At 40.3% G+C, this 19406-nt stretch overlaps 1 protein-coding gene across 1 annotated transcript in view; it reads right to left on the bottom strand.

Moving 5' to 3' along the window:
• RAF1 (Raf-1 proto-oncogene, serine/threonine kinase) overlaps nucleotides 1-17589 on the bottom strand; it is an 83839-nt gene extending 66250 nt beyond the window's left edge. The window contains 1 exon segment of the mRNA XM_043588157.1: nucleotides 17245-17589. The gene's annotated coding sequence lies outside the window, so the exon portion shown is untranslated.
• Between the last annotated feature and the right edge of the window lie 1817 nt (nucleotides 17590-19406).

Consider the following 19406-nt stretch of genomic DNA (forward strand, 5'->3'; position numbering starts at 1 on the left):
GAGTTTCTCCCTGTTTTGAAAAGAGTGAGTAAGAAGAACTGGTGCAAGAGCTTTGAAAGTCTGCATCTGGGGGTGCCTGGGTGGCTCAGTCGGTCAAGGGTCCGTCAAGGGTCCGACTTTGGCTCAGGTCACGATCTCGCAGTTCATGAGTTTGAGCCCCGCATTGGGCTCTGTACTGACAGCTCAGAGTCTGGAGCCTGCTTCAGATTCTGTGTCTCCCTCTCTCTGACCTCCCCCACTCATGTTCTGTCTCTCTCTCTCTCTCTCAAAAATAAATGTTTAAAAAAAAATAAAAATAAAAAAATAAAAGTCTGCATCTGGCATTAGTGACCTGATTACACTAGTGTGTCTATATTTTTTTAAGGTGCCTATATTTTTAAAAATTTTTTTTCAATGATTTTTGAGAGAGACTCAGAGCGTGAGTGGGGGAGGGGCAGACACAGGGAGACAGAATCAGAAGCAGCTCAGAGCTCAACAAAGGGGCTCAAACTCAGAGTCATGAGTTCATGACCTGAGCCAAAGTCAGACACTTAGCCAACTGAGCCACTCAGGTGCCTCTAAGGTGCCTGTATTTTTAAATAGCCTTTTACTTACTGACATCTAAAGTTAAGATTTACTTATATTTCTTTCTCCTCTACTTGGCATGTTTTATAACATGTAAAGGTTAAATAATATATGGGAAGCACATAGTGTTAGCCTGAGACAAAAATGTTACCTATTACCACTTGGTATACAAGCAATGGTGGTTCTATTGATTGCAATAATCAGTAACTATTCTAATAGTCCCTAAACCTCCAGCCTAGGTTTTTCTGAGTTCAAAGCCTAAAGCTCTTAACCACTAAGTTACTGTGTTCAAAATTAAGCACTAGGTTCCAAAGTACAGATCAACTGTGAAAGACCTTGTTTATCTTTCACATTACTTAGAATAACATTAGCTATACACGATCTTATTCATTTGCTCTTTGCAAAGTGTCTACATATTCCCAGAGATCCTCTGCAGAACCTGCATGGGGCAATTCTGAATGCTTTACCCATTAGTCTATAACTTGGACTTATGCATGATATCAACACACCGCTAAATTACCTACAATTAACCAATGTAACTTTTTGGAAAATGCCTCTCTGCTTGGACTTATCATTTCCTCAAAAAGTTTATTTTTATTTTGCCAAGATAGGAGAAATTAGATTTAATATCAAAGATAAGAGGGGTATCTGGGTGGCTCAGTTGCTTAAGCGCCCAACTCTTGATTTTGGCTCAGGTCATGATCTCACGGTTCATGGGATTGAGCCCCGTGTTGCGGAGCGCGGAGCCTACTTAGGATTCTCTCTCTCTCTCTCTCTCTCTCTCTCTCTCTCTCTCTCTCTGCCCCTCCCATGCTCATGCACATGCTCACACTGTCAAAAATACATAAACTTAAAAAAATTAATATCGAAGATAAGAGAAAATATGCCAAATACCATGTACAACTTATAGTGACTTGATACTTAAGGAAAATAGGTAATATCCTAACTCACTGCTCTTTAAGTAAAATACAGATAAAAGCTGTAGTAGCATTATATGGTACAGAGGTTTTTTTTTTTTTTTTAACATTTATTCATTTTTGAGAGAGAGAAAGAGAGAGAGAGAGGGAGGGAGGGAGGGAGGGGCAGAGAGAGGGCGACACAGAATCTGAAGCAGGCTCCAGGCTCTAGGCTGTCACCACAGAGCCCGACGTAGGGCTCAAACTCATGGACCCTGAGATCATGACCTGAGCTTAAGTCAGACGTTTAACTGAGCCACCCAGGTGCCCCGGTACACAGTTTTAAGTGTATGTCAGTTTTCATTTTAATCAGTAAACTAATTAAGTATTTTAATATTTAAGTATCTTTCTGATAAATCAGAAAATTAGAAAATAAACTGTGAATATAAAGTAGGACAAATGGTAACAATGAAATTAAGTAGTTCATAATTATTAATGACTAACAGCCATTCTGATCACAATACAATCCCAAAGATGTTTCTCTACTGAATTTTAATTACTTAATTGTATAATGAAGCTTTAAAGTAACAAAAGCCAACACAATCATTTTAGATATCCTTCTACTATGCTCATTTTTCAATATCATCTATCATATAAAATTCCAAGCATAAGAATTGGCAAAATCTGAGGAGCCTGGGTGGCTCAGTCGGTTAAGCATCCAACTCCCAGTTTGGGCTCTGGTCATGATCTCACTATTTCATGAGTTCAAGCCCCACAACATGCTCTGTGCTGGCAGTATGGAGCCTGGTTGGGATTCTCCCTCTCTCCCTGCCCCTTCTCCACTCACGCTGTCTCACTCTCAAAATAAATAAACTTAAAAAAAATTGGCAAAATTACCACAGAAAACTTTCCAAAGACAGAAGTCCCTCCATTAAATGATAAATGTTTAAGATAAAACATTAGGTGAGTACCCCTAATCACCCCAAGCTTTAAAGGCTTCAGTGTAGGCTCACAATCCTCACCCAAAGCACTTGCATAAACTGGGTCCACTTTACACATAAGTGATAAGGATATTTCCTGGAAGTTTATGAAACACTGATTAGTGGGGCGCCTGGGTGGCTCAGTCGGTTGGGCAGCCGACTTCGGCTCAGGTCATGATCTCGCGGTCCGTGAGTTCGAGCCCTGCGTCGGGCTCTGTGCTGACTGCTCAGAGTCTGGAGCCTGTTTCAGATTCTGTGTCTCCCTCTCTCTGACCTTCCCCCATTCATGCTTTGTCTCTCTCTGTCTCAAAAATAAATAAATGTTAAAAAAAAAAAATTAAAAAAAAAAAGAAACACTGATTAGTGGTGAAATAAAACATATTTTAGAAAGAAGAATCTTAAACTAAATCCCTAAATCAAATATTGAAGAAAAGTTTTCACATATAAAGTAATAACAAAATGATTCATTACCACCTTACAGGAAAAAAGAATACAGGCAATAAGTATTTCTATTAGGTCAACAAAAGTTTAGGAAAGAAAACTCTTCAAAGAGGATATACCTGAGGGTTCTATGAAAAATGAGTACTTGGACAGGCAAATTAGTTTAAGTCTTGGATCCCTGCCCTTAAATAATTTCATAATTTAGTTTAAAAAGTAATACGGGGGGGGGGGGAGGCACCTGGGTGGCTCAGTCAGTTAAGCATCCAACTCTTGATCTTGGCTCAGGTCATGATCTCAGTTTGTGAGTTCAAGCCCCGTATTGGGCTCTGCGCAGACAGTGCAGAGCCTGCTTGGGATTCTCCCTCTCTCTTTCACTCTGCCCCTCCCCTACTCTGTCTCTCAAAATAAAGAAATAAACTTAAAAGTAAAAAAGTAATAGATTAGGAGGGGTTAATAATAGAAGGAAATAAAACTACTATGGATCATAAAGAAAAGTATAAAGTGGATGGCATTCCCAGAATTCTAACACAAACACTAAGTGTGCAGCATACCTAGAGGTTAAATTCTAGGGTGAAGATAGGGTGTAGGATGGAGTCAAAAATACCCTAGAAAATCCCTCTAATCTTTGCCTAAGTAGATGGCCTGTATTTAGGGTATTTACTCCATCTCTCTGCACCTTCCTCTTTAAAATAAAGATCATAATTTACTACATCATCAGGTTGTTAGGAAGATTAAATGAATTAAGGCCAACTTTTAAAAGAACATGGCAGGTAGTAGTCAGTCAGCAAAGGTAAGCTATTATCTATAGGGACCATTTAAAAAACAAAAGATCTTTAAACAAAAGAATCCCACTTAACTGTGCCATAGTCAAACTATAAGGCTTGTGAGAATTGAGAATAACAAAAGAATAGATTCACTTTTTTCAAATACAATCAAAATCTCACAAGAACATATACTATGAGTACCGGTGGCTGAAACTGCCTGCACTATTAAAAATCTTTTTTGGCGGCAGAGCGAAAACATAATTGAATACTCATATTTTAATGTGCTTATAATGCAACTTCACTATTCACTTCTCCTTTAAGCTCATTCCTTCCTTCTGTCCAGCTTCGATCCACCTGAGACATTTGGTGATCAATTTTTCAAAATTTTTCCAAACTTCCTTTAGTAAGTGTTTTGTTTTTTTTTCTTTTTTTTTTTTTTAATTCAATTGGTCACATAATCCTGGAAAAAATCATTCTCACACATAAAATGTTTCTGACAGACATGCTCAAATACTTAAGAAATCAAATGTCATCTCATCCAAGCTAGGAAATAATATGTCTAGTTTGGAAAAGTCTTAGGTTACAGTTTTCCAACCAGTCCAAAAGGGCACTCTGATGCACTGCAAGGTGGTGTGTGTGTCAATATTTTGAGTTTCCTCACTCCTCTTTCTCAATTTCTGACCACAAATTGGCAACTTCATCAGATGACTGGGCAGCATAAAGGCACATGAGGAAATGTGACACTCTACCCTTCTAGAAGTTAGCAAGCAGGAGCTGCCCAAGTTTATAAAAGATTGTAATTTTTAAAAGGTAATCAGTTTAAAAACAGAAGTTAAAAATTAGCTAGTTCAAAACAATATGTTAAAGCAATCAGCTCCACAGTAAAGGACCTCTGAGAACAACTTCATTTTTAAGTCTTGACACAAATTAGTTTTTCATTTAAAGTCACTTTGAACTCTTTTTTAGCCAAAGTTTTACTTTTCATCTCCAAACCTGTCAGTTTCTTTATTGAGGCAGCAACTGCTAATTTTAAAATGAACAGACCCTTGGGGCGCCTGGGTGGCTCAGTGGGTTAAGTGTCTCACTTCAGCTCGGGTCATGATCTTGCAGTTCAGGAGTTTGAGCTCCGCATCAGGCTCTGTGCTGACAGCTCAGAACCTGGAGCCTGCTGCAGTTTCTGTGTCTCCTCTCTCTCTCTCTGCTCCTCCTCTGCTCATGCATGTTCTGTCTCTCTCTTCCAAAAATAAACATTAAAAAAAATTTTTAATTTTTAAAACGAACAGACCCATTTACAAAGTATACCATTAACACAAGTACCAAAATATACCTCACACAAATGAAATACGGCCTATGATCATTCGGATGGCCAGGTAATAAAGATGGACACGTAGTCAAAGAGGAAGGAAGGGAAACAAAAACCACCCAGATACCTCACTCTGCTGAGTTAATGCCTGGAAATGACTTTACCTTGTACCACCAAATTTCTTCTCCTTTTTTTTTTTTTTTTAAACTGTAAACTCTGTGCCCAATGTGGGGCTTGAATTCACCACCCCAATATCAAGAGTCATGTGCTCTACCAAGCCAGCTAGGGATCACTAATTTCTATTCCACATAAAAGGCATGAATTTTAGTGACAAATCTTGCATAATCAGCAATTAAAAAATAGCATCTGCCTTCCTCAAGAATAAAGACATGATATATAAAATAAGTAAATCCACTATTCTGCACATTAGCACAGGCAGACACTGGAATTTACCCTTGACATAGGAGGTATTCCTTCATGTTTACAACTTGTCAGAACAATTTCAGGAAGTAACCATCTGATTCTCCTATAATTCCTTCCAGAGTCAATGGCTCTCACATAGAAAAGATTTCCTTAGGGGCGCCTGGGTGGCGCAGTCGGTTAAGCGTCCGACTTCAGCCAGGTCACGATCTCGCGGTCCGGGAGTTCGAGCCCCGCGTCGGGCTCTGGGCTGATGATGGCTCAGAGCCTGGAGCCTGTTTCCGATTCTGTGTCTCCCTCTCTCTCTGCCCCTCCCCCGTTCATGCTCTGTCTCTCTCTGTCCCAAAAATAAATAAACGTTGAAACAAAAAAAAAAATTTAAAAAAAAGAAAAGATTTCCTTAGTCTTTCGCTCTACCCTCAAAGGTACACACCTTGCTTGCTTTAAGAACTTGGAGGAACCAAAAAAGGGAAAAAAAAAAAAAAAGAACTTGTAAGAATTATAGCTAAGGCACCTGTAAAATCGACAGTAACTTTTTTTCTTCAGGAAATATATATTTTTAGTTTATTCCTTTGGGGGGGGTGGGGGCAGAGAGGGAGCGAGAGAGAGAATCCCAAGCAAGCTCCGCACTGTCAGCACAAGCCTAATGCAGGGCTCAATTTCACAAACTGTAAGATCATAACCTGAGCCCAAGTCGAAAGCTGAGCCACCCAGGTGCCTGAAATACTTTTCAGAAAATATTCTTTTTAATGTTTTTAATGTCCATTTATTTCTGAGAGAGAGGAAGAGACAGAGTGTGAGCAGACGAAGGTCAGAGAGAGAGGGAAACAATCCAAAGCAGGCTTCAGGCTCTGAGCTATCCTCAAGAGCCTGACATGGGGCTTGAACTCACAAACCGTGAGATCATGACTTGAGCCAAAGTCGGACACTTAACCGACTGAGCCACTCAGGCACCCCTCTGAAAGTATTTTAAATCAATTTTTCAAAAATAATTTTCTTGGGGCACCTGGGTGGCTCAGTCGGTTAAGCATCCGACTTCAGCTCAGGTCATGATCTCGCAGTCTTTGAGTTCAAGCCCCACGTCCAGCCCTGTGCTGACAGCTTGGAGCCTGCTTCTGATTCTATGTCTGTCTGTCTGTCTGTCTGTCTGTCTCTCTCTCTCTCTCTCTCTCTCTCTCTCTCTCTCTGCCCCTCCCCCGCTCATGCTCTCTCACTCTCAAAAATGAATAAATGTTAAAAAAAATTTTTTTTAAAAATGATTTTAAGACAAGGATATGTGCACAAGTCTTCCCTGTAACTAGACCATTAATTCATTAAAGCTTTAAATTATACCCAGCTACTCTACTATAGGATTAAAAAAAAACATGAAAATATTACCTATATAATTATATATCAAAGTATGAATGCCTTAGGAGAAGAACTATATGTATTTTCTACATCTTGTTACACTCCATCATTCGATATGGCACACCCTGCATAAAATTAGGTGCTCAAATATCTCAATAAAATATTAATGGAGAAAAGACATAATTACAATATTTATCCTAATTTTTTTCATGAATACTAAATCACTACCTACCACATAAAAATATTAGCATATAATCTAAGGATCCAGATATTTCCATATATACTGCACCCAGGCATAGAACTGAGAAGAAAAGAATAAGGAGCACTATTCATTCAATTTCTAAGAACCTACTTGCAACTGCTAGTTGCTTTGAAGAATATAAAGTTCAGAAAGGCATTGCCCTTTGCCTTCCAGAAGCTTTTAAAAAAATTTTTTTTTTTAACGTTTGTTTATTTTTGAGACAGAGAGAGACAGAGCATGAGCGGGGGAGGGTCAGAGAGAGAGGGAGACACAGAATCTGAAACAGGCTCCAGGCTCTGAGCAGTCAGCCCAGAGCCCCACGCAGGGCTCGAACTCATGGACCGCGAGATCATGACCTGAGCCAAAGTCGGACGCTTAACCAACTGAGCCACCCATGCGCCCCCAGAAGCTTTTAAAGTAGAAGAAAAGAACCATCATTTACCCAAGACTGACTATGTGCTAGGCACTGTGCTAAGAGCTTTCAGGATGACAAGCAATCCTACGACAAAATGTGGCAGCCTTCTTTGGCGGGGAGGGAGGCAGTGACATATAAAACTATGAATTTGCAGTGTGGAAAGATCACTTCTAGCTTAGTGGAGGAAGAGGCAGACAGTTAAGGATAACTTCACCGTAGTATTGGAACTAGAAGGAGTAGCATTTCAATAGATAAATGCAGAGGCAAAACAAAAGCCAAACTGTATCAAGGAAATAAGAGTAGAGGAAGAGTCTGGAAATGAGCGTGTAGTACAGTCTTTTTAACTTTTTACACAACTTTGTTTCCCTTTTATTTTAAATCTTCATACTTAATGATTTTACAAACATACCCATTATAAATAACAATCCCTCCCCATCCTCGGTACCCTCTAAAACTTTTACCCTGCTTTATTTTTTCTTTAGCATCTAAATGATATTTTTTGATATTTTTTAAAATATCCTTTCTTTGCTTTACCTTTCCCTTCTTCCCCCATCTAACCCCACCAAGTAACCTATGTTAACAACCCAATAATATTCTTTGGTACTTTCTCCATGCTTATAATCTCATACAGACGTCATAAGCACATACATACACAAGCTTTTCATGATAATTTATATTTTCCAACCTATTAGTTTTTTTAAAAGATACAATGACTAATTACCAAATACATGTTCATGGGGAGCGGGCTTAAAAATATGGAAAAATACAAAAACTAACCTATAGATGGCTCTTGCCAACATTTATGGACATATGCATCCAATCTTTTCTATGCATATATACTTGTAAATATTTTTCTTTATAAAGATGAGATCTTTTTATACTAATTTTAGTACCCTCCTTTTTTCACTTTATAGATCTTATCACTCAGGATTAACTGAAATCATCTTTCACTGGTTGACTGAATACACTTTATTTTTTTTTTTGTAAATTTTTTTTTAACATTTATTTATTTTTGAGACAGAGAGCATGAACAGGGGAGGGTCAGAGAAAGAGGGAGACACAGAATCTGAAACAGGCTCCAGGCTCTGAGCTGTCAGCACAGAGCCCGACGCGGGGCTCGAACCCACGGACTGTGAGATCATGACCTGAGCCGAAGTCAGACACTTAACCGACTGAGCCACCCAGGCGTCCCTGACTGAATACACTTTAGATTAAAAGGATGAAAAAAAATAAAAGAAAATAAAAAAATAAAAAAATAAAAGGATGATAAAAGTTTTTTTTTTTTTAACCTTTATTTATTTTTGAGACAGAGAATGAACAGGGGCGGGGCAGAGAGAGAGGGAGACACAGAATCTGAAGCAGGCTCCAGGCTCTGAGCCATCAGCCCAGAGCCCAAGGCGGGGCTCGAACTCACGGACCACTTGATCGTGACCTGAGCTGAAGTCAGATGCTTAACCGACTGAGCCACCCAGGCGCCCCAAGTTTATTCTTTTCAAAAAAGATGAGTCATTAATTGTGTGATATCTCTCTAAACAGCATTACATACCAATACATTTATAAGGGTGAAAAAAGTCCAAGAGATGCAAATATAGCCAATTTCTAAGCTTCCTGTTTGCTCATTAGATTTAATTAGCAGTAAGAAAAAAGCTTAGCACCACTTCACATCCGTTAGGATAATTATTGTCAAAAAAGGAAAAATAAAAGTGTTGACAAGGATACGAACCCTTGTCAAATTGGAACCCTTGTGTATTACTGGTATAAATGTAAAATGGGGCCGTTGCTATGAAAACAGTGGCAGTTCCTCAGAAAGTTAAAACCAGATTATCATATGATCGAGCAATTCCACTCCTAGTACACTCAAAAGAACTGAGAGCAAAGACTCAAACAGATACCTATAAACAAATATTCATAACAGCATTATTCACAACAGACAAAAGGTAGAAACAAGAATCCATCAACAGATGACTGTATAAACAAAATATTTAACATACAACCACACCCACAGAAACATTATTCAGCCATAAAAAGGAATGAAATTTTGATACATGGTACAATATGGATAGACTTTAGAAACACATTAAAATAAACCAGATGCAAAATCACAAACATTGTATGATTTTCCCTTACATGAGGTACTTGAAATGAGCAAATTCATGGACAGAAAGTAGAATTTACCAGAGGCTGGAGGTAGGGAGGAATGGGGAGTTATTGTTTAATGGGTACAGGGTTCTCTTTGGGATGACGAAAATGTTCCGGAAATAAATAGTGGTGATGGTTGCACAATGCTGTGAATGTAATATAATGCCACTGAATAGTACACTCAAATATGGTTAAAATGGTAAATTTTAGGTTATATATAGTTTACCTGTCCCAGGCCCCAAAAAGCCTGAGGGGCCCGTTTCACATTGTTAGCTAAATATTAGTCATAAAGGTCATGATTTCTACTCTCACAATTCACAATTGCACTCTAATTCCAGTCTAGACTAACACGAAGGAAGGTAGAACATCACGTATCCCCTCACATTGTCTCTGGTTAAAATGCTGTTCCGTGTATAAAGCCTATGAATGCAGAAGGAAACAGCCAGCATGACAAGAGTGCTTGAGCCCATGAATCAAGGAGGTGCTAAAGCAGGCAAACATCCTCAAGGAGCTGGCAGTGAGAACCCAGAGCAGTCTACAAATAATGCCTCATAGAAGGGAAGCTAAGCAAAATAACTTCTTCAACATATATCCTAAGTAACAAAGTTCTGAGTACAAGTTTAGTAAGTATATCTTTTTAATAGTAAGCATTTGTGTGCTTGTGATGGGCAATAGGAACGAAGTCCACAGGTGATTAACCTCTGAATCTCCACTCATTCAATTAATGTTATGTAATCAAGACAAAGTTTTAAGAACTGGGAATTCATAACCAAGAGTAAGATATGCTCCACCTTTAAGGAAGTTAAGTCTAGCCAGAGTTGTAAGACATCTACACAAAAATTCAATTCAATAAACACTATTTAGCACCTTCCAGTCAACGAAATGGCTGCAATCAGGTGTCAGCCATTATGCTAAACTCTGGGTAGTCAAAGTTAAGATACAATCTTCTAGAGGGGCGCCCAGGTGGCTCAGTCAGTTAAGTGTCTGACGTCAGCTCAGGTCATGATCTCACAGTTCATGGGTCGAGCCCCGCTTCGGGCTCTGTGCTGACAGCTCAGAGCCTGGAGCCTGCTTTGGATTCTGTCTGTCGGGAGATCAGAGCCCCACAGGGGGCTCTATGCTAGGTGTAGAGCCTGCCTAAGATTCTCTCTCTCTCCTGCTCATGCACTCACTCATTTTTTTCTCTCTCAAAAACCCTAGAATTAAGTGTTGGAATTTAGACACAACACTTTCACTGAAGCACCTGGGCCTCAGCCTCTGAAAGGAAAAAATTTTAACAAATATTAATAAAAGAGAAATTGCATATTGAGTAGGAAGTATTAATTTCAGATTATAATCTAATGGGATGGTGAGCTCACAAATGGTTATATGATAAAGGCCATAAGAAAAATAAATGCAAAGGGTTTTATGGTGGGCCTCAAGGAAGGAAACATAATGAGTGAGAAAAAGAGAAAAAAAGAAAAAGAGAAAAAGATCAGGAAATATTTAGAAGATGGGCGTTCAAAATGGCTCTTAAAAGAGGAACAGATAAAAGTGAGGAAACTGTGTCACTCTCTCATTAGGATAAGGTCGCAGAAGGCAGGAATCTGCCTTACTCATCCTGCACGAAGCACAATGGCCTGCACCTACGTAAGTGCTTAAAAAAAAAAAAACAGTATGAGGAATCTCTATTAGTAAGACATAAAAACAAGAACTGCTTAGTCTAACAGGCAATGGAAGACCAGCACATCTTCACTATATTGTTATCATCACAAAACAGGATACATAAAAACCCCATTATTTCCCTCCATGAAAGAAAGCTGGGTAGCTGGGGAACAACGGGGGAGGTAGAATTACTCTGCACAACTTTATTTACTCGGCCTAACTTTCTGTATCCTTTGACTTTTGTGGCATGAGACAGTATTATCTATTCAAGAAAATTAATAAAATTTAGTTTTTAAGAGGATGGCCTGAGTGGCTCAGTCAATTGAGCATCTGACTCTTAACTTAGGCTCAAGTCATGATCTCATGGTTCATGGGTTCAAGCCCTGCTTTGGGCTATGTGCTGACAGCGCCTGTGGAGCCTGCTTGGCATTCTCTTTCCCTCTCTCTTCCATTCCCTATCAAAATAAATAAATTTTAAAATTTTTAATTTTTAAGAATCTGCACAGTAAGAAAGTGAATCTGACAGCAATGTGGAGAAAGCCCTGGCATATTAAGAAGAAAAAGGAGTTTACTTTAGAGGTTCTAACAATACGTAAAGCAAATAGTAATAAAAGCCTGAATTAATCTGGAGAAAGCAGAAAATGGCTGAAAGAAGCTCAAAAATATAGTTGTGAATGGAATCTGACAGTGACTGAATGTTTGGAGTAAACATGAAGACCCACACCATGAATACAATTAACTTTATTAAATGTATTTTTCTATCATAAAAGTAACATATTCAGAGAATACAGAAAGTATAAAGAACAGTACCCTTATTTCCACTCTTTAACAACCATTGTTAACATCTACATGTATTTTCTTCCTATATGTAGGTTTTGAGATTTTTTTTTTAAAAACAGCTTGAGATATAATTCACATTCCATACAAATCAAGTACTTGAAATGTAAAATTCAATGGCTATTATATTCAGAGTTGCACACCATCTCCACAATTTTAGAACATTTCATCACTCCCACCAAAAACAAAAAAAACAACAACAACAAAAAAAAAACCCACAAAAACAACTATCACTGCCCCTGCCCACTCCCCACTCCCTCCAGTCCCTGGCAACCACTAACCTACATTCTGTCTCTGGATTGGCCTATTCTGGACATTTCATATAAAAGGAATCATACAAAATGTGGACTTTTATGACTAGCTTCTTTCATTTAACATGTTTGCAAGGTTTATACATGTTGGAGAATGTATCAGTACACCATTTTACTACTGAATAACATTCCACTGTTTTTTTTTTTTTATATACAACTGTAATCATTCCAGATATGTAATTTTGTGTTCAGCATTTTCCATGTCATCAATGTTTCGTATAATCCATACTTAATGACAAGTATAGTGCTCCATCAAATGGCTGTACCGCAGTTTATTTAATCACTTTTTAAAGTTTATTTATTTTGAAGGGGGAAAGGGAGGAGAGAGATAACAAAGAAGAGAGAGAGACAGAATCCCAAGCAGAATCCACACTATCAGTGCAAAGCTCGATGCAGGGCTAGAACTCACAAACCTGGAGATCAAGACCTGATCCAAAGTCAGCCACTTAACCCACTAAGCCACCCAGGTGCCCCTAACTTAGTCATTATTGTTGGGCTTTTGAACTCTTTCCAGTCTTTTCTATTGTAACAAATTCTCTTTAATGCAAATGATGGCTCCTTTCTGAATGATCTTCTGGATCCAGAGAAATGCCTCTCCTAGAAACTCTGAGCTTCTTAATGAGATTTGCTACAGAAAACAAAAGTCACATCCTTCCAGGGAAAATTCAGAATTTCATCCATCCCAAATCTAGGTAAAGGGCAGATGCTAAAAGCTGCCCATGGCTAAAAGGATGCCTCAAAAATACCTAGATTAAGATCTGTCTGGCTCAGTCAGTAAAGCATGCGACTCTTGATCTCTCGGGATTGTAAATTCAAGCTCCACATTAGGGATAGAGATTACTTTAAAAAACAACCAATAAAAAAAAAAAAAGAATGAAAAGTCATCATTTTAAAGACACTGACATAAACATTAACTAGGCTGACTCTTCCATCAGAAATGTACATGGATTGGGGACACCTGGGTGGCATCCGACTTTGGCTGAGATCATAATATCACGGCTTGTGAGTTCAAGCCCCACATCAAGCTCACTGCTGTCAGCCTCTCAGCCCACTTCAGATCCTGTCCCCTTCTCTCTGCCCCTCCCCCACTTGCACTCTCCCAATAAATAAATAAATATTTAAAAAAGAAAAAAAAAAAGGTATATGGATGAAAAAAGGTAAACACTTTGTCCAAATGTGATGCCTACTACTGGGCAACTTCAAAGAATCAGATCACATTTGCTTTCCATAGCAGGATGAAAGAAAATAAATAGGAAAGAACAACTTGATTACAACAGTAAAAATGTTCTTATGCTTGTTATTTTATGACAATAAATGAGATCCAACTGGTAGAAAGAGGAGGAAGAGGACACCTGTACAGTCCACAAGGTCCTCACCAGCAATTAACATACTGAGTTCCCCTAAATCAATGTCTTTGCCTGCTGCTTCCCATTCCTTAACCAATGCAAACAATCTAAAAATCACAACGATTTTACAATTTGAAACTAGCTTTAGTATTGCTAATCCCCACCAAATAAGATCCCTTAGAATCTGGTCTAAAAATAAAACTATGTGTCAACTGTTCCTCAAGAAAAACTATGTACACTGATTGGAATGTGAAGCAATTAACACTTTGTGAGTGATTTGCCAAAGAGACTTCAGATAGCCTGGGCCAAAACCAATAACAAAGAAACAACACCCACTTGACATTTTCCTTGGTTAAACTGAGATTTTAGGAGCAATTTTAGAAAAAAGGCTAACAGATGTGAAGTTAAACTCTAAAATCATTGAGAGCTACACAAGTATTATAGGAGAAATGGAGGAACGAAATGATTCAACCACTGCAAAATAAAAAATGAAAACTTTAATATGTAATTAAGGAAATTTTACTCAACTTTTAAGGCAAGAATACCTAGTCATTACAATTGTGAGGATGATAAGCAAGGTAGTTTAGCCTTATACTAAAAATACTAACTAAATTGTAACACAAACATCTAGGGTTACATTTAGCACCTAGTCAGTTTAGCAAATAGGAATTTTTCGCCATTGATACACATACATAAACACTCATATACATACAAGATAAGGTAACCTAAAATTCTACACAACCTCATCCTAAATAAGCCCAGTATTCCTTGGTTTTCTAATTAATTTGGTCAAGGTGAGCAATTTTCCAACCATAGTTTTAAAGAAATGATTTCCACGATCCGTACAATTTGAAAAACGAAAAACCCTTGCAAGTTCCATTTGGTGGTTTCATAACCCCCTACTGTCACACAGTCCACTGCCTTTCAAAAGCAATATTTAAAATTCTCTTCTGCAAGTCAACATTAAGGCATGCTGTTTGGTTAACAAGCTCCTCCCAAGATCAGGATTATTATGTATGGCCTATTATGTTCCTAACATGCAAACAAAAGCCCTCCCTCATGTAACATTTTTCTATTTTTAGGAAGTAGGTTACTAACAAAGTTTTATCTGAAATTAAAATGTAGTGTCATATATTTACTAACAAACTACCTGAGATAGTAATTTAAAGTTACTAATTGTATTTTCCATTTAATAAGTCACTACTGCTTATGGAAAAGCCAAATTTAACTTCTAACAAGTTGTTTAAACTTCAAAGCAAACCACCTACTTTGGATTTCACAAATGGCATGTTTTAAACTAACTACAACTAGTTTCAGAGCAGTTGTAATACCATACTTGATGTTTAATTACCCACTCTCCATTTCATCTTTTAGATACTTCTCATCGCAAATGACCAGTTTAATGTTTCCCTGTTTTCTGCTAAACCAAATCCGATAAAATATGCTCTAATGTATTTCACTGAAGCCTTCTACTTTGAAGGCTTACACTCTTCAACTGACAAGAGTTTTAACAAGGCTAAGCAACTGCACTACAATTTCTAATCACAAACACCACATACCTAAAAGATAAGCTTTTCCAGCAGAAACAGTAACAGGTTTATTTTCCCAAGTATCCAATGTTCAACTGGGTCAAATGTTTCTGTTGCATTTTAAACAGCTTAGCCCTTGAAGTGATAAGGGTGGAAACAAGCCAAAAGTATCTTAATGTTCTTCAGTGGCATATAATCATCACAACCCTAGACAACAAACTTAGGAACTTCAAGCTGAAGTCTGTTAAGACAATAATAATCACTGTAGCATAAGCATTAATCACAACAATACAACAATTTGGGGTAAATTATGTTTACAGAGCTGAAGACTTTATAACAAAATTGGAAACCACGGAATCTATGCAAAGAAAGTTTACTATATACAACACACTTAATAAATTAAAAATACTTGCATTCTACACTTTTCAGCTTTTTTATATAACCTTCCAATTTCTACATGACCGGGGAGCATGGTTTTTCTTGCCAACAGCCATTTAAAATGCAGTATTAGCAGCGTGCACTATACGTATAAAGTTTTACTGGTGAGCAAGTAAAACCTCAGAAGAATCTCTTGCAGAAACACCCAGAATAGGAGCTCAGGTCATTCACCATTGTGTAAGTGCAAAACATTTGACATAAAAGCACTTAACCAAAAATGTTCTTAAATGGGTTTAACAAAGTAAGTCTTTTCAATTACTATCAGCTTCAATATAAAGACAAGGGATAAAAATACTTATCAGAAAGAAAAAAAATAGCAATACTCCTTTAATCAAATTATATCAACTAGTTCACTCTGGAACAAAGAGCCTTCACAATCTAGACAAATATTCTTTTAGACACCCATCTCTCACCACTTCCTTCCTGCACCCTAGATTCTCTGCTGCACCCCAAACTCATCCCAACTCCTGCATGCCTCTATGCCTTTGTACCAGCGGTTTCCTCAGCTTAGAACGCTTTCCCCTCCTCCCCACCGGGTGAGCACTTACTCATCAAGTCCAAAACTGGCCGCAAAAGTTCCCTCCGGTGTCCAAGCTACCTCAACTCCTCCAGGCAAACTAGCCGTTCCAAATTCCCACAACACTTGGTTAAGTCCATCCTTATCACAGCGCATTGTTTTCACGCCTTGGGAGCGAATGAAGAGCAGGCTCCCTCCGCTCAGCCCACAGAGGACAAGGCAGGCAGAAACACTCAAAGAACGTGAGCTGAATTCATCCCTGCTTAGATTAACTGACCCTCTAGAACCCGGTCACATCTCAAGGAGACATGGGGGATACTAACATTCTTCCCACCAGAGAAATGAATACCAGAGGGCACACCCAGAGCCCTGGAAGGAGAACAATGAATGAACACAGCCGCCTTTCCCCTCAAGATGTCCAAACTCCTCTTTCTGGGCATCGACTAGCTGCAGAACCTCTGCAGCTGCACAACCGAAGCGTCCAGACGGCTCTCTCTTCACACAAAAGACAGCCCTGGATCTTCACTCCAAAGCATCCCAGGGCCAAACCTCAGCATACGCATCCCAAACCTTTCATTAGTAACCCACGGAGTCCCGAAACCCAAGGCGAGGCCCCTATGCCTTTGTGGTGGGGAACTGACCCACTTCCGCCTCCCGTCCCCCATTCTTCTCGTCCTCCCTGTAAGAGTGTCACTTGAGTGACAGACTCTGAGTGAGGATGCAAGCCCGGGACCCCTCCGCGCCCAGAAAGAAAAGGAATTCGTCCATCTGAATGACAACACGGATAGGGAGCAATTCTGGGCAGATTTTCCCATTGCCAAAAATATAAGGAATATGCACCGAGCACAGGGGTGGCGCTAGCATGTTTCCCCGAAACACAAGGAAATTTGAGTGGGGATGTGGAAACTCGGCTCGCCGGCCATGACACCGGGCCCCAGGGCTCCCGCCCGCCCACCGCCACCCGGGGTGACAGCGGCCTTGCCCAGGCCCTCGACCCGGCAGCCGCGGGGTCGCTCCATCAACGCTGCCCAGGCCGGGCCGCCGAGGAACCCGGCCCCTTCAGCCCCGCCGCCCAGCTCCCCCGGCATCCAGGGCCTGGCCCTGCCGCCTACCTGAAGGAGCCGAGCCGCCTCCGTGTCCCCGTCGTCTGGTGGCGGCGTCTAGTCCGCTCCTCCTCCCCGCGGTGGGTGAGGGAGCGGGAGGCGGTCACATTCGGCGTGTCCCCAGCCCAGGGGACGGGGCCCCGGGCAGTCCCCGCATCGTCGCACTTGCGCTCCGCGCCTCGGGGCACACGCCCCAAAGCCCGGCCAGCTGGCCCTCTTCCGGGCCCTAGGAGAGCGGCAGAGAAGCCCTCCTGTCTCACGCCCGTCCTCGTCTTACTCCCGCCATCTAAGATGGCGGCCCCAACGCCCGCGACGAAGAGACTCTCGGGCGGCCCCGGCAAACGAGCCCTCCACTCGGTGCTCCTCCTCCCGACCTGCGGCGCCACCGGCTCTCTGCTTCTGCGTGAGCCCGCCTGGCAGCAGGCTTCAAACTTGGCTCGGGCATCTATCACTCTAGCCTGAACTCAGGCCCCGCCTCCCAGGGAAGGGGCGTGGTCTTGCCTTCTCGTTGGTCGCCATTTCGGACTAGTGGAGAGCGAAGGACCGGTTCCTGGGGGGCTCTTGGGGTCAGGGGTTGGCAATCGACAAGTGGCGGGGTTTGTACTCTCCGGAGGTGTCTGAGGGCTAGCGAGAGGGGAAGGCTAGCCTGCCAGCATCACAAGGCCTGGAGATAAGCAGACGTACAGGAGGACACAGCAAGCTGTGTACAACTTTGGCGCGTTCTATCGGTAGTCCAGCACGTAGAAGCGACTCAGCCACTTACCAGTTGTGGGGAAAGTCCCTCAGGTTTTCTGAGCCTCAGTTTTCTCATCTGTATATCGGGGTCCTTTTCCCCCTCAGGTTGGCAAAAACTTAAAAAGACTGTTAGCAGCTAATCTGGTACAAAGTGCATGAAAACCTATTGTGTCCCCTAATTCATCGCTGGCAGGAATGGTTATGGGGAGGACAATTTGGCATTGCCCACTGACTTTTTTTTTTTTTTTAATGTGTATACCCCTCCTACCAGCAATTCCACCTTTAGGCACTTAATTTTAGAGAAGTGTGTTCATATGGGCACAAAGAAGCATGTACTAAGATGTTTATTGTCATGTTGTTTGCATTAGAGATACTCTGGGAAAGATGTGGGTTAATTAAGTAGAAAACTTGAAACAGTGCTGCGTCCACAGTATGGGATATTATCCATCTTAAAAAGAATGAGGGAGATCTGTGTACTGACTTTTTTTTAAATCCATCACATTTTAAGTAGAACACTATGGTATGATCTTTATTCAAACACAGGCATACAAAATAACCCAATTAGTTATGACTGTTGTGTACCACACATTGTTCTGGGTATTGGGAAATCAACAACCAGAAGCCCTGCCTTCTAGTGATGAGAGACCAAAAGAAAATAGAAATAATAAATTCATGTAATATGTGCAGTATATCGAAAACTGAAGATGAAGCAAGATGAGGACCAACATGAAAATAAATGCAGAAGAAAGAGTGGAAGGCATTGAATATAGAAAGTCCATGACAGTTTTGTGTGTGTGTTTGTGTGTGTGTGCATTTTTTTTTTAATAGGAGTAATAATATCTACCTCACAGGATTAAATGAGATTAAACATGGAAAGCACTTAGCACAAGAGCCTGGGGGTTGAGACTTAAGTACCTGGAGTCTGATCGCCTAGTTTTAAATTTGGACTCTGCCACTTCCTCATCTGTGACTGGGACCAGTCTTTTAAACCTCAGTTCCTCGGTTTCCTCATCTGTAATGAAAACGTGATAGTATCCATCTCTCAGAGTTACAAGGATTTCATGAGTTTAAGATACGAAGCACTTGGAACAGTGCCTGGCTCATGTTAAACATTATAGAAGTGTTAGCTGTAATTATTATAGCTATCTCTTATCGTAATATTACTACTTGGGGTAGAGCAGCAAACCACACTTGCTGACCCCCAGGCCATTTCTTCCTTCAGCAGCTCCCAGCTGGTATTTGCCCAGCACTTCACAGCTTAGGGAGCCTGTGCTTCATTCAAACCCCTCAGCTGACCAGTAAGAGTGGCTATTTCATTTTCTTCCAAAACAGTTTATCGAGGTGAAATTCACATAAGATAAACTCAACCATTTCAAAGCAGACAATTCAGTAGCATTTAGTATGTTCACAGTGTTGTGCACCTCTACTTCCAAAAT

This window comes from Prionailurus bengalensis, chromosome A2 (genome assembly GCF_016509475.1).
Source record: "Prionailurus bengalensis isolate Pbe53 chromosome A2, Fcat_Pben_1.1_paternal_pri, whole genome shotgun sequence".
NCBI classification, from domain to species: Eukaryota; Metazoa; Chordata; class Mammalia; order Carnivora; family Felidae; genus Prionailurus; species Prionailurus bengalensis.